The following is a 13,487-nucleotide window of genomic DNA, read 5'->3' as shown; positions in this document are numbered from 1 at the left end:
ACAGAATACTATATTTCTTGTAAATGAATTTTTGACAATTCGGGCGTATTAAATATTGTGATGATTGGTGTAGCTTAACGTTCAAACGTTGTAGTCTATAACTAATGGGAACACATCCTCCTATAATCGTCCTTTTTACATTACAGATACAAAATTTGATTATTGTAAATATGAAACATTTATTTGTTTAATTTAATTTTAAACGGGACCGCACAATAAACTTCAACATAAGCAATGATTTAAATGCATCCGCTCGCTTCCAATAAAAGCAGGGTAAAGACATCTATCAGAATACTACTTGTATCTATAGGACCTTTAGTAAAACGATCGACAGCAGGATACAAGTTCTTCTTCCATCACCCGACACAAATACACATTTGCTTCAGTCGACAAAGCCAGGTAGGTGTTAATTAATTAAGTCATTGACATTTGGATGTACAGTTCTTATTAATCAAATATTTGTTATTTGTCTTCCGGCGTGTTCATTTTAAGTTCGTATAAACGACTGTTAACGTCATAATCCAACTACGTTTCTTACGTCTATACTTTCGCGGACCATCGGACTTTAGCGTATGGAGGCATCGCACTTTAACGTATACCATCGCACTTTAGAGTCCTACATATATACACTGAAAAAAAGTTCAAGTTCCTATGAGAGGCATTTTTTTTGCATAATTATAACACTTTATCCAGCAAAATGTGGAATTTGACTATATTATTTTGATATTTGTCAAACAAAATAATTAGCTTTTTCTGATCATGTATGGGCAAATAACAATTTGAATACCAGTCTATTTGACCCGAATTTACAGACGAGGTATCTATCTCCAATCAGAGGTTTCTTCATTTCAAACATTACCAACCGTTCTCCGAAAAATCTGATGTATGCTGCAAAATTGTATAAAAACTCTGCAGGTAGCAGATAATTTTTGACAGACACATCAAGAATATAGATTGTTTAAAACATATTTTTTGAGTTTTCAACAAACTCGTTTCATTGGTCACTGTTGTAACTTCACGAAATAAGTGCAAAATAAAAATTAATTCGAAAAAAAGACAAAAACACTAACTAGTCCCTTCCCCGTGCTTATTACGTCACCTAATGAGCTTTTGTCATCAAATATGTTGTAGCCATTTCAAGCATGACGGGTTTGTCTTGTGTAGCAGGATGTGCACCATTTGGTGGCTAGATACGGCTGATGTTCTTCTCATATATTTTATGATGGTATAATGCTAAACCCATAACGAGAGGGATTGATTGTACTTGGTATTCATATGATGAAGATATAGTCTTTCAAACAGTTTAAATGAGGTCTGGAGCTGGCATGTCAGTAACTGCAACTAGTCCTTTGTTAATTTATGTATCATTGTCATTTTGTTTAGTTTCTTTTGTTACCTTTTCTGACATCGGACTCGGACAACTTTTGAACTGAGTTTTACTGTGCGTATTATTGTGTGTTTGTTTTTCTACATTGGCTAGAGGTATAGGGGAGGGTTGAAATATGAAAAAAAACATGTTTAACCCCGCCGCATGTTTGCGCTTGTCCCAAGTCAGGAGCCTCTGGCCTTTGTTAGTCTTGTATGATTTTTAATTTTAGTTTCTTGTGTAAATGTCGGAGTCCATTATAACTATACTAGTATACATTTTTGTTAAGGGGCCAGCTGAAGAACTCCTTCTGGTGCGGGAGTTTCTCGCTGCATTGACGACCCTTTGGTGGTTTTCGGCTGTTGTCTGCTCTTTATTCCGGTTGTTATCTCTTTGACACGTTCCCCATTTCCATTCTCAGGTTTATTACTTTCACCTCTGGGTTTTGTTGGCTTATTTTGTTTCTCAATCTGAAGTTTATTATGAAGTGTTTTGAAGATTCATCATCTCTCTCTCTCTCTCTCTCTCTCTCTCTCTCTCTCTCTCTCTCTCTTAATGACATTTGAAATCTGATAGACCCTTTGTATGTTCCACCTCCTTTTTGAAAGGCGTTCCCCATAAAAATTGCACGCAGCACAAAAGAATATCAAACACGAAGACAAAGGACAGTCTTAGTAATCATAGATACTGAAAGCTACTCCAATGGAAATAAATCAAGCTTTTTAAATTGCGTTCCTGATAAACCTCCTTCAGGATTACTCAAACCAAAGATTTAAAAGTCATGGATTTATGCTTACTTCAAAATGTAAGTTGTATGACTGAAAGGGACTTCAAAAAAGTAACCAAATTCAACATTGCCTTTGTATACAAAATTAAGGTAAACATGTGGTATGTTTGCCAATGAGTCATTTATCCACCAAATTTCAAATGGAGTAGAGGGTATGCCTATAGTTAAGTTGATTGAATAAAGATAGACAGGAATGTAGCAATTGTTATCAACCTAACTTTAAATAGCATGCTAGATTGACATGACCAAGGCTTTTGACATTATAAACTAATAAATCTGGTATTTCTTCAACATTGAGATGCTAATTAAAGGTTATGACGACAGAAAGTAACGCCATTCAAACATATCTCGAAACACAACTACCGTGTTATTCTTTTAAACAAGTTATCAAATTGAAATTTATCACAAATGTATTTGATTTAGACTTTTATTTTTTATTATCTTTAAAGTTTTTGTTAATGGTTGTGTAATTTTAATTGTAATTCATATATAAAAGGGCCAATTAAGAGGTCCCTTTTTCTTTTAGGCTACATATTGTGAATAATCATATAAAATTCGTTTCTTTGTTAAACTGATACTATGCAACTTCGGTCTTGATATTTTGAAAATCACTCAATATTGTAAATCTTTTATATGATATCATTCACATGAGTATTTCCTTAATGCCTTGAAATAGCTAGTATTTTAGTAATAACTTAAAGAAACGGAGAACGTATCATAATAATGAAATCTTGTCCAAAATATTAAGGTGTGAACATGATGGTTCTCAATGTACTTTTCCATGGTAAACTTTACAAACTTTCCTGTGTAGTTAATGGAAATTAATCTGATTAATAATAGAAATTAGTAGCAACAGAAATAAGTTACTTTAAAAATGGATGTGAGTGTATTTTATAATTATAATTTTGTTAGAGTTACGAATTCATTTGGAGCGAGAGCATATATCCTGTTTCGATTGACTCAATTTTGGAACAAAAACTAAAAAAAAAAAATGCAACGCAGGGAACAATTGATGAATATTAACTGTCAGCAGGTAACGTTACAAAAAAGGCGACCATGCCTGATGACGTCATATAGAAAGAACACATCTTTTTGGAGATCATTCGAAAAGAAGGAATAAGTTTGCCTGCATAATGTTAGAAAATCATTATAGAAACAGATTCCACCACCAAATCTCGTATAATACGATATTTATCCATTCTCGACAGTTAAATTTTAAATATTTAAAACGCTCGGTCAAGCCTTGCGTTTTAAATATGAAAATTTAACTGTCTCGAGTGGATAAATATCGTATTACACTCGATGCAGTGGTAGAATCTATATATATCAGCGGATATTGATGAAGTGAAGAAGACTTGTTGACTTTTTATCAATGTACAAGACACGATCTATAGTTATAAAGGAAATGTGGAATATACAACCATTCACCCTACAATACAGTTTAAAAACACTACACATAAGTCAGTTGTAATATAGCTTTGTACGACACTATTTTATAAAATTATTGTGCATATGTTATTCATCTTACTGATCTAATTAGTTGTATTTTGTAATTAGCAAATTGATGTTGACGTTGGAATTTTGTAACACATCTTAAGGCTAGATACATTTGTTATTCAAAGAGAGTCATGATTTGAAAATACTCAGAAATACACATGTAGATTTGAAAAAACTATTCCAGGGAAAAGCATATTCAAAAGATACAAAAAATGTCAGGATTTTTTTTCTGAATGTCGCGTGTGATAAAGTTGAAGTCGATTACAAAACTGCACGACGAAGGAATTCGTTTTTAACTATGCTTTCGAATTGATTATTTTCGGGTGTCCTGGTATAGGCAAATCTACAGATGCTCTTTGAACGCAAAAAAATTAAGTGCCCAGTTTAAACTAGAACATTTTTCTTTATCATAGAACAGCAATTATTTCGTCCGTTAAAATTCTATATGTGAAATTGATTAGAATCAATTGATTGCTTAATAAAACAGAAACAAAACAACAAAAATTAATTCAACTTTAACTAATTGAATGACTCTCCTTGTAGATTTGCATCATGGGATAAATAAGACCATGACATATTGAAAATAAATTAAAACAATCACATGTATAAACATTGAAATATCTAAATGATTTCATCTATTTTACAAGAAACCCGCGATATCTACAATTTCTTGTCTATATATACACAGTCCGTCAGTTGGCTATTGAAGTAAACGAAAAGCAATTATTCAGGTTTTTTGTTGGTTAAATAGCATTTTAAGTAGATACATTCTGCTTATATCAAAGAAAAACAATGAAACACATTCTCATCTTCATGATTTGAGTTCCAGAAGAACATAGAAAAATGGCAGAAGATAAGAAGACTGCATCAAACATTGATAATTTGAGAATCTGTCATAGCCATACGAAGGAAAACACAATAAAACGACGAAACGACAAACATGACAACAAAAACAATCAAGAAATTTGAACTAAGCAGCATGAACCCCCACAGAAAAAAAACCCTGAATTTTGGGTGCTCTTGAAGGGACAGCCGTTCCTTATATCACTAGTGATATCCGCCGTGTTATTCTTAAGTATAAGATATAAGTTATATCAAGACATAAGTATTACGCTATCGCGGATTGGTAATTGACTTTTATCATATGTTTAGTAGTAAAAACAGTAGTTTTGCATATATCATAAATAGAGAATAATACATGGCAAAGGCCCTTGTTCTGATATTGATGTCTCGGGATGATACGACATATGATAAGGATTTTGCCATGTATTATTCTCTATGTATCCGACCCTAAGAATCATAGAATTCGGTTATGTTAAACCTTTACGCTAAAACTTGACCAAACATTAAATTTTAAAATAGAAACATGTTTTAGGATATGCAAGATTGTTATCAATAGAAACACCTCAAACATTGCAAAATTAAAATGCATATTGAACAATATTGAAAACTACGACAAGTGTATCACGAACTCCTTTTAAGCAAACAAAGATAGATAACATTACACTTACATTCTGGAGCATATGTGTTCGCTATGACCTAGAATAGTGTTGCTAAATCTTTAGTTTTTTGTAATGTTGTTCTATTCGTTTGTCCTTTGTATAGTTTGTATATCTTTTGCTTTTGATTTGCGTTGCCAGCTGGGGTGTCTTTAATTCTTACTCCAGTTAAATATCTATTGAACATGAAGTATTAGGAACATTGACTCATTTGTGCTAGATTTTGTTCATTTTGATTCTCAATGGTGATTTCACTACTTTGTATACAGTTATCATGTTGATAGGTATATTGACTGTTCGTCTGGTATCTTTCAACCTCCATTATCAGTGTAAGAACGAATAATTCTATCCAGTCGTACATCTACATCTTCCCACATTCCATTACTAAATAGCTTTGAAATAACTTTAGAAAAAAAGCTTATATTTTACTTTCTTTTCATTTATTTGCTGATCTGGTTTTTTTTTACGTTTCTTTTAATTTTGTTGCTCCTTTGCTTTTTTTCAACTCTTACTTTTAATCGAGACCTTATATATGAAATAACACAGAATATCTACCGAAAATGACTCAAGAATGCCGTATATAATTTCGTATATTTTCCTGAGGTACACACAATAAATAGTTACAATATAAACCTTGTCAGATGCAACTTATGCGGGTATGGATTTCTCCCTTGTCAGGGGTTCTCAAGTGCGTATACATTAATCAAAAGTCTGTAACTTTGAGTATAAATAATTAGCCCAAAGTATGACATGCAATGTTGAAATATTTCAATATCGGGGTTTTAATTTCAAGTCCAACATAATAACTTTTTGTTTTATTTATTGGAATACTTGTATAAAAAAATTTAATAAAACTAAAGAATACGTATTTTTTTATAATATAATGTATCTCAAAATGTCAACACTTATCGCTTGGAGCACTTCATCAATGTATACATACAATACTTCTTAAAATTCGAAAGCACTTGGTAAAAAAATATGCTACATTACAAAAAAAAAAAAAAAACAGTCAGAGAAATTGATGTCGTAAGACGAGGGTTCCTTTCTTTGAAAATTCTACTGTAAATTGATCAAATTTCCCATTCCCCCGATAATCAGTAGTATTTTTATTTCTCGTATCATCAACATTTTACAAGATTTTACATCTTAAAGTGAAGTACTTAATTATCCTTGTACCTACTGTGAACGATTGTACGAAGTCTGTTACTTTAAATGGTGTTACATAACACTTAGCTATTTATTTTAGGTATTTTTGACGTATAGCTCTTCAACGGTTTCGGTACTTATACATCTTCAGATTTCAAATGTTTGGCTTGGAACGTTCCTGATGAAGGTAAATCCAGAAAAGCACTTCGGACGCAATAAATTATTAAAGGTGTTGTTTTGAATTTTTTACATCACTGGGTCGATACCTCTGCTTGTGGACTATCAGTCCCCGAGGGTATCATCAGCTCAGTAATCAGTATTTTGGTACTGACATGATTTAACAAACTTTACTAAAATTGTCCGTTTATAGATTTTGAAATTATTAAGAAACTAAGATTTCAACTCCCTCAGGCAAAGTTGGCTTTAGATGAATTTGGCTATTTATTTTAGGTATTTTTGGCATATAGCTCTTCAACGATTTCGGTACTTATACATCGTCCGATTTCAAATGTTTGGCTTTGAGCGTTCCTGATGAAGGTAAATCTAGAAAAGCGCTTCGAACGCAAGAAATTATTAAACGTGTTGTTTTCAATTTTTCACATCACTGGGTCGATACCTCTGCTGGTAGACTATCAGTCCCCGAGGGTATCATCAGCTCAGTAGTCTGTACTTTGGTACTGACATGATTTAACAAACTTTACTAAAATTGTCCGTTTATAGATTTTGAAATTATTAAGAAACTAAGATTTCAACTCCCTCAGGCAAAGTTGGCTTTAGATGAATTTGGCTATTTATTTTAGGTATTTTTGGCATATAGCTCTTCAACGATTTCGGTACTTATATATCGTCGGATTTCAAATGTTTGGCTTTGAGCGTTCCTGATGAAGGTAAGTCCAGCAAAGTACTTCCGAATCAAGAAATTATTAAACGTGTTGTTTTCATTTCTTTTTACATCACTGGGTCGATACCTCTGCTGGTGGACTATCAGTCCCCGAGGGTATCATCATCTCAGTAGTCAGTACTTTGGTACTGACATGATTTAACAAACGTTACTAAAATTGTCCGTTTATAGATATTGAAATTATTAAGAAACTAAGGTTTCAACTCTCTCAGGCAAAGTTGGCTTTAGATGAATTTGGCTATTTATTTTAGGTATTTTCGGCATATAGCTCTTCAACGATTTCAGTACTTATACATTTTCGGATTTGTAAAATTAAAAAAAAACATATACCATCTGATTAAGATGCATACATTTTGACAAGATAACATTGCATATTTTAAAAGATATTAAAATCTATTTCATGCACAATTTGATATGAAAGTTGAAAATTTAAACCAATCTAGCAAATGCTTCAGATTTGGTTTAGTTGTACGCTATTTTCCCGTCGGACAGATATTTTAACAAAACGTTGAATAAAACCCGGCTGATAATTTGACATTTTCTGCATCACGCAACGTCCATAAGTAAACATGCAATCATATTATATTCCGTAACAGCTGCTCCAATTCTATACCTCAAATAGATTGTTTCGTGGTTAGTAAAAGGGTCTATGTTTTGTTGACTGAGCTGACTGCAGATATGAATTTTGGTGTTCTCATTGCATGTTTGATTTGGAATGGAAATCTTGTTCAAAGCAATAGTAAGTTAAGATCGATTTTTATTTTAACAGTCAAATTATAAAAAAAAGACAGATACAAATATTAGAAAGTGTTCTACGCGTCAATGTATTTTCAAATGTCAGTATAAGCAAACAATGTAAAAAAGGTGATACTGTGGTTTGATTGCCTTTTAGAACAACCCATCCTGGACCCAATATGTGGATGTAAGAGTTCCATTCTGGTCTTCAACAATGAGCAAACCCCGTACCGTACAGTTAGCCACGAAATGCATCGACATGACTCAATGTAAAACAAAATAAAAACAACAGCTTCATTTATTATATAGCACATATGACAAACAGTAATCAACGATTTTCACTGAATCAAAGGCTCTCGGCTGTGGACATGAACATACATATTATTCCAATGTTAAACTTGTCTTCGAGCGCTTATTATTCACCGAACCTTTGACAGTAACGAAAAATCACAATTTATGAACAAACTATTGATAAGGTCTCTATTCAGATTGGAACGGTGCTTACTGTCAACTTACAAAAGGTAAAAGACACAGTGTCGTCTTAACTGGCGACAGACAATTTAAAACAGGGTTAATCTGTTGTGTACAGGGATTGTACTTGTTCCGTTCTGATTGCGGATTTTCCTTGGAACTTGTTATTTTTGTTATTTTACTTTTTCATGTCTTTTTTCGTCAATTGTTTGTCATGTTGACGTCTCTTTATAGTAACAAGCATAACTATTACAACGGAATCAAACATGCAATATCGATATTATTGTGTACGTCGTGTTGGGCTATGTAACTTTTTATACTGAAAGCTATCCAGATAAGCAAGATGGCCAACATATGAATAATGATTTTATGAAATAGTGTCGTAGAATGCTACTTAACAGCTGACGTAATGTTTATTGCACGGTCAATGTCTTGTTAATTCTCGCATTTCCTAAATCACTATAGATCGTTTCTTTTACATTGATATAAAGTTCAAACATACGAATATAACAGCAAAGACTAAAAATACGGCAGAAATATCACTACTATCAACTTTGGCTCAATTTATGAATTTATGAATTTATAAACGGTCTTTACTAGATGACTATAGGGTATGCGTTTTTCTAATTGTCGAAGACCGTACGGCTGGCTATCTATGCTGATATTCACTTCATGTGAACTTTGGTAGATATTTGTCTAATAGGCAATCATACCAAATCTCCGTATTCTACGAAATTAAGCAAAATCGATTCCTTCTTTGTTGAATTTTACATTTATCTTGTTTTCTTGTTTGTTTGTTTCTGCTATGATAAGATTGCCGAACACGTTTACACAGTAATGTCATTATTTGTCGAATGTATTAATTAAAAACTTTCTCCTTCTTAATACGCCAATAAGCTGCGATTTCTTATTTTATATTATAAGGAAAATCGCTATACATTTTTGCTAAACTAACATCTATGTTATTTGTTTGATTCTTTCTTTCTTCCATGATAAGATTGGCAAACGGGTTGATACAGTATTGTAATTTTTTTGTTGAATTTTTTAATTAATAATTTTCTCCTCTTATTACGCCATTAAATGTTGCGATTTTTTTCCTATCCAACAGGACAAGAGATTATTGAAGATCTAAAAAACATTATCTATAAAATAAAGAAAAGTGGAGACGACTTTGGACCAGGTAATTTGTTGTACATTTATCAGTATCATTGTTCTACACAATACAGAGAGAATCATTAAAGTAATAAAAAATTAATTTGAGCTAGATGGAAAATATGCTTGGCCTATGTATTATGTCTATGTGTATAATAAAAGATTTAATTATCTTCTTAGGTGCCGTTCAATATTTACCAGATGGATTGGCCGGTGCATTCTTAATATTGTTTCATGAAAAATGTTGATGCCCATCCTTTGAAATTCTGCAAAAAACGTCCTTGCCCATCTAAAAAAATCTACAAAAAAGTCCTTGCCCATCTAAAAAAATCTACAAAAAACGTCCTTGGCAAACTAAAAAAAATTACAAAAAAGTACTTGCCCATCTAAAAAGATCTACAAAAAAGGTCCTTGCCCCTCTTAAACTTAAAGACGATAAAAGTGATTTAGGTTCTTTTTCTATTTTAATGTTTGCATGTTTATGTCTGAAAATCAAATAGACTAATAGACTTTGGTGTGTAAATACAATATTCAAAATGTACTAGTTAATTCTATATATTTATCTTTGAGTGTATAAGAAACATACATTTTATTGTTTTTTAAAATAGTATGAATATATATGTATAGATTTGATTTTATATGTGCAGCTTCAGATACAATATCACAATTAAATCACAAGACATACTAAGTAATAGCATACTATATCGGCCAGCCTTTCATAGAGGCTTAAGAAGTGCTAACAATATTCATGCAAGTCATTAAACGAATGAAGGAATATTAAACATACTATTAAATGTTCTAAGGTTATATTTTTTCTGAAATCTGAGCTCATTTTAAATTTGAAACAATTTAATGTATCTCTTTTTACGTCTTTGTTCTATTAAATTGAGGGTCACCACTTTTTTCCACTTTTGTGACCATAGGAAATGAAGATTTTTTCAAACTACTGTTAATAATGAAAAAAAAAATAACTAAATATCCAATTTGTATACAATTTTCAAAACATCCTATTGATCTAAAATAAAAGGAATAATTTGAATTAAGGGACAATAACTCTTTGACAACTAAACATAATAGCATATGCTGAATTACCAACAATTGTCTTAATAATAGACCATGTTTATATTTCAAACATGCAATGTTCCTTTATACATTCTACTTTTCAAAAAGAAATTATGGTCTTTATTTAAAAGAAATTTAGGCAGACACGTTGTTGAGTTATATGAAAATCTAAGATTTTAAGGGTAACTAAATTTAGCCTAGACTGAAAATAGTAGTTTTTTGTTTACCTATTATGTAAATCCATAAACAAATATTACAGCAATAAACCAAAATACCAAACAACCTGGCATTATGTTAGATCAATATAAAAATGAGATAGCTGTAGATTTATATGAAAATCTAAGGTGATTTGAAAAAGTTATACAAGAAAATATTAAAGATGACTATCTTTATTCAGCCTAAACTAAAAATTTTAGCTTTTTTTTTTGCCTATTTATTAAATTCATAAAAATGACAGCAATACATTAAACTACCAAACAACCTGGCATTCTGTAAGATGAATATATAAATGAGATAGCTGTTACAGTAGAGTTTTATGAAAAAGTTGATTTCCTACACACAGATAAAATTGATTTTTTTTCCTATAAATAAGTTCTGGCCCATCCACTATACATATTAAAAATAGTTCTCGCCAATCCAAATATTGCCACAAAAATAGTGCTTGCCCCGTCCCTATTTTCACCGGCCTATCCATCTGATAAATATTGAACGGTCCCTTATAGTTTGGTTTCAATTAAAAAACCTTAAAATAGTAAGTTAGTGAATATCTTTGATCTAATATTGTCAAATTGTAGTGCGAATAAATGATTATAAACATCGGTCACCAGGTTAGTAGTGATTTTAAATATTAAACACAACTTCAAAAACATGGGTATATGTGTATGTTAATATAATTTCAAATGACTTCACTAATGAGATCTGTATATACTATTTATAAAAGGCACGAAACATCTCGAATACAATCTTTAAACTGGTTTATTCATTCAGTTTTATTATATATGCATTTTGAACTTCTAGTAAATTTGTAACGTTTGAAGCATATGTTAAGTTTAATCTTATCTTATTTCTTTCACTTGCATCGAATGCAGTTTGGCCATATATGTTTTCTTTTCGCATTACTTTGAAAATGAATAATATGCGTCCGCAGCGCTTTTTTGGGTAAACCTATATCGGCAACGCTCAAAACGAATATTTGAAAGATTTGAACTATTTGCTTGAGTAGTGTTACGGTTTCAAATTACGTTTAATTGCTTAAAAAGTACCATCCATGCTGCTGGCGTGATATATTGATTAAAAGATATATTTTAAAACGTTTTACCAGGAATGATAAACACTTGTCTGAAGAAAATGTGTGTTGACCTCTTGCTTTGTTTGTGTCACTCACTTGCTTTCTCATGAGCACATCAATAACACCTCTTTATCTTCGTACATCTGCATGCAGAATTTATAACAATGTATTAATTTTTGTTTTTAATGAAGACCAAATTATCTATAGGTTTCTTTGCAAAACTTGTCAAAACCACGAATACAATATCCATTAAAAACACCTTTCCCTCATTTATTTATCGAGAATTTGGAGCTATAAAAAATTATTTTCACCATTTTCATTGAAGTTTAAGACGTGTTTTCATAGGGGAATCATCGCACACTAAGAGAATATACTAATTAAACTATCATGACTTTTGTCTTTATTCTTTAATCTCAGGTCCAACGTCTATAACAGCTTTTACTGCGACTTTATCGAAGGATTTTACTCCGCCTCTCAATAAAATCATAAAGTTTGACTCCGTGAAGACAAATGTTGGTGGACATTACTCATCTAGTACTGGAATATTTACGCCACCAAGGGACGGACTTTATATGATATCAGCTACAATAAGGTCAAACGGTGGACAATACTTGCATTGTGAGCTACGGGTCAATGATGCTGTTATAGAAAAACTCGTTGGAACCAATTCCTCGACAGGAACTGCCAACGCTGTCTTAAAATTGAGGAAAGGAGACAGGGTTTTCATACTGAAGGAAAATCATCGCAGTGGAGAATCTATGCTTGGACGTGATTGGTCGATGTTTTCTGGTTATTTCATTGCTTAAAAAGTCTTACTTTAATATTAGTAAATAACATTTAAGATCTTAAGATGCTTGTTGTTCTTTGTTCTTTTGTTGGTTTCGTACTGCTGTGCTGTTATCAAATTATTTAGATTTCTTTTTATTCATCGGTTGATTTCAAATGTCCAAAGGGTCAATAAGCATTGCAGCTATCTCAGTAAAAGTCAACGTTTGTCTCAAAATATGAAAATACTAACTAAAACTAAACAAGAACAAGAACAAGAAAAACTTGTCAAAGACTATTATCCGTCAAGTAATGTTTAAACAAATAGTCGAATTTACGATTTTGTTCATGACCTTCAAGCATACTAGTATATGTAGCTTGTAGTAATTTTTCAAAATATGATGAAAAACCTATCAAAATCAAGAATTTCTGACTCATGCATAATACTTGATATAATAATATTATAACGGTTGTTTTTAAACGTTCAAGTTTCAGCATACATGATTCACCTAGATTTCTGGCAATCACACGTTTAATCACAAAGACAAACGTCAGTTCACAATTAATTATAATCATAATCAATCACATGTACAAACATTAGCAAAAAGACATTAAAAAGACAAAGGTAACAAAAAAAAGTAATTCCAGAAAGACAATGGTCAGCACACAACCGATCATGCTAAGTACCGAGCACGACCTATTTCCGAAAATTACTGTTTTACCTAGTGTGCATTTGCATGGCTCTACGACCCGACTCGTTATTTTATGCATCCAAAATTTATGTATTTATTTTTTATTTTTCTGTTGTGGTTTCTGTA

General features: G+C 31.7%; 1 long non-coding RNA gene across 1 annotated transcript; it reads left to right on the top strand.

Annotated features, from left to right (window-relative positions):
* The first annotated feature begins 7,867 nt into the window (after positions 1 to 7,867).
* LOC143070828 (uncharacterized) lies at positions 7,868 to 12,753 on the top strand. Its single transcript, XR_012976728.1, has 3 exons — positions 7,868 to 7,935; positions 9,511 to 9,582; positions 12,322 to 12,753. It is a non-coding gene; the product is annotated as an uncharacterized LOC143070828 (long non-coding RNA).
* The last annotated feature ends 734 nt before the right edge of the window (positions 12,754 to 13,487 follow it).

This window comes from Mytilus galloprovincialis, chromosome 4, assembly GCF_965363235.1.
Source record: "Mytilus galloprovincialis chromosome 4, xbMytGall1.hap1.1, whole genome shotgun sequence".
In the NCBI taxonomy this organism is placed as follows: Eukaryota; Metazoa; Mollusca; class Bivalvia; order Mytilida; family Mytilidae; genus Mytilus; species Mytilus galloprovincialis.
Note: the sequence above shows the minus strand (reverse complement) of the source record. Positions and strands in the feature narration are given on the sequence as shown.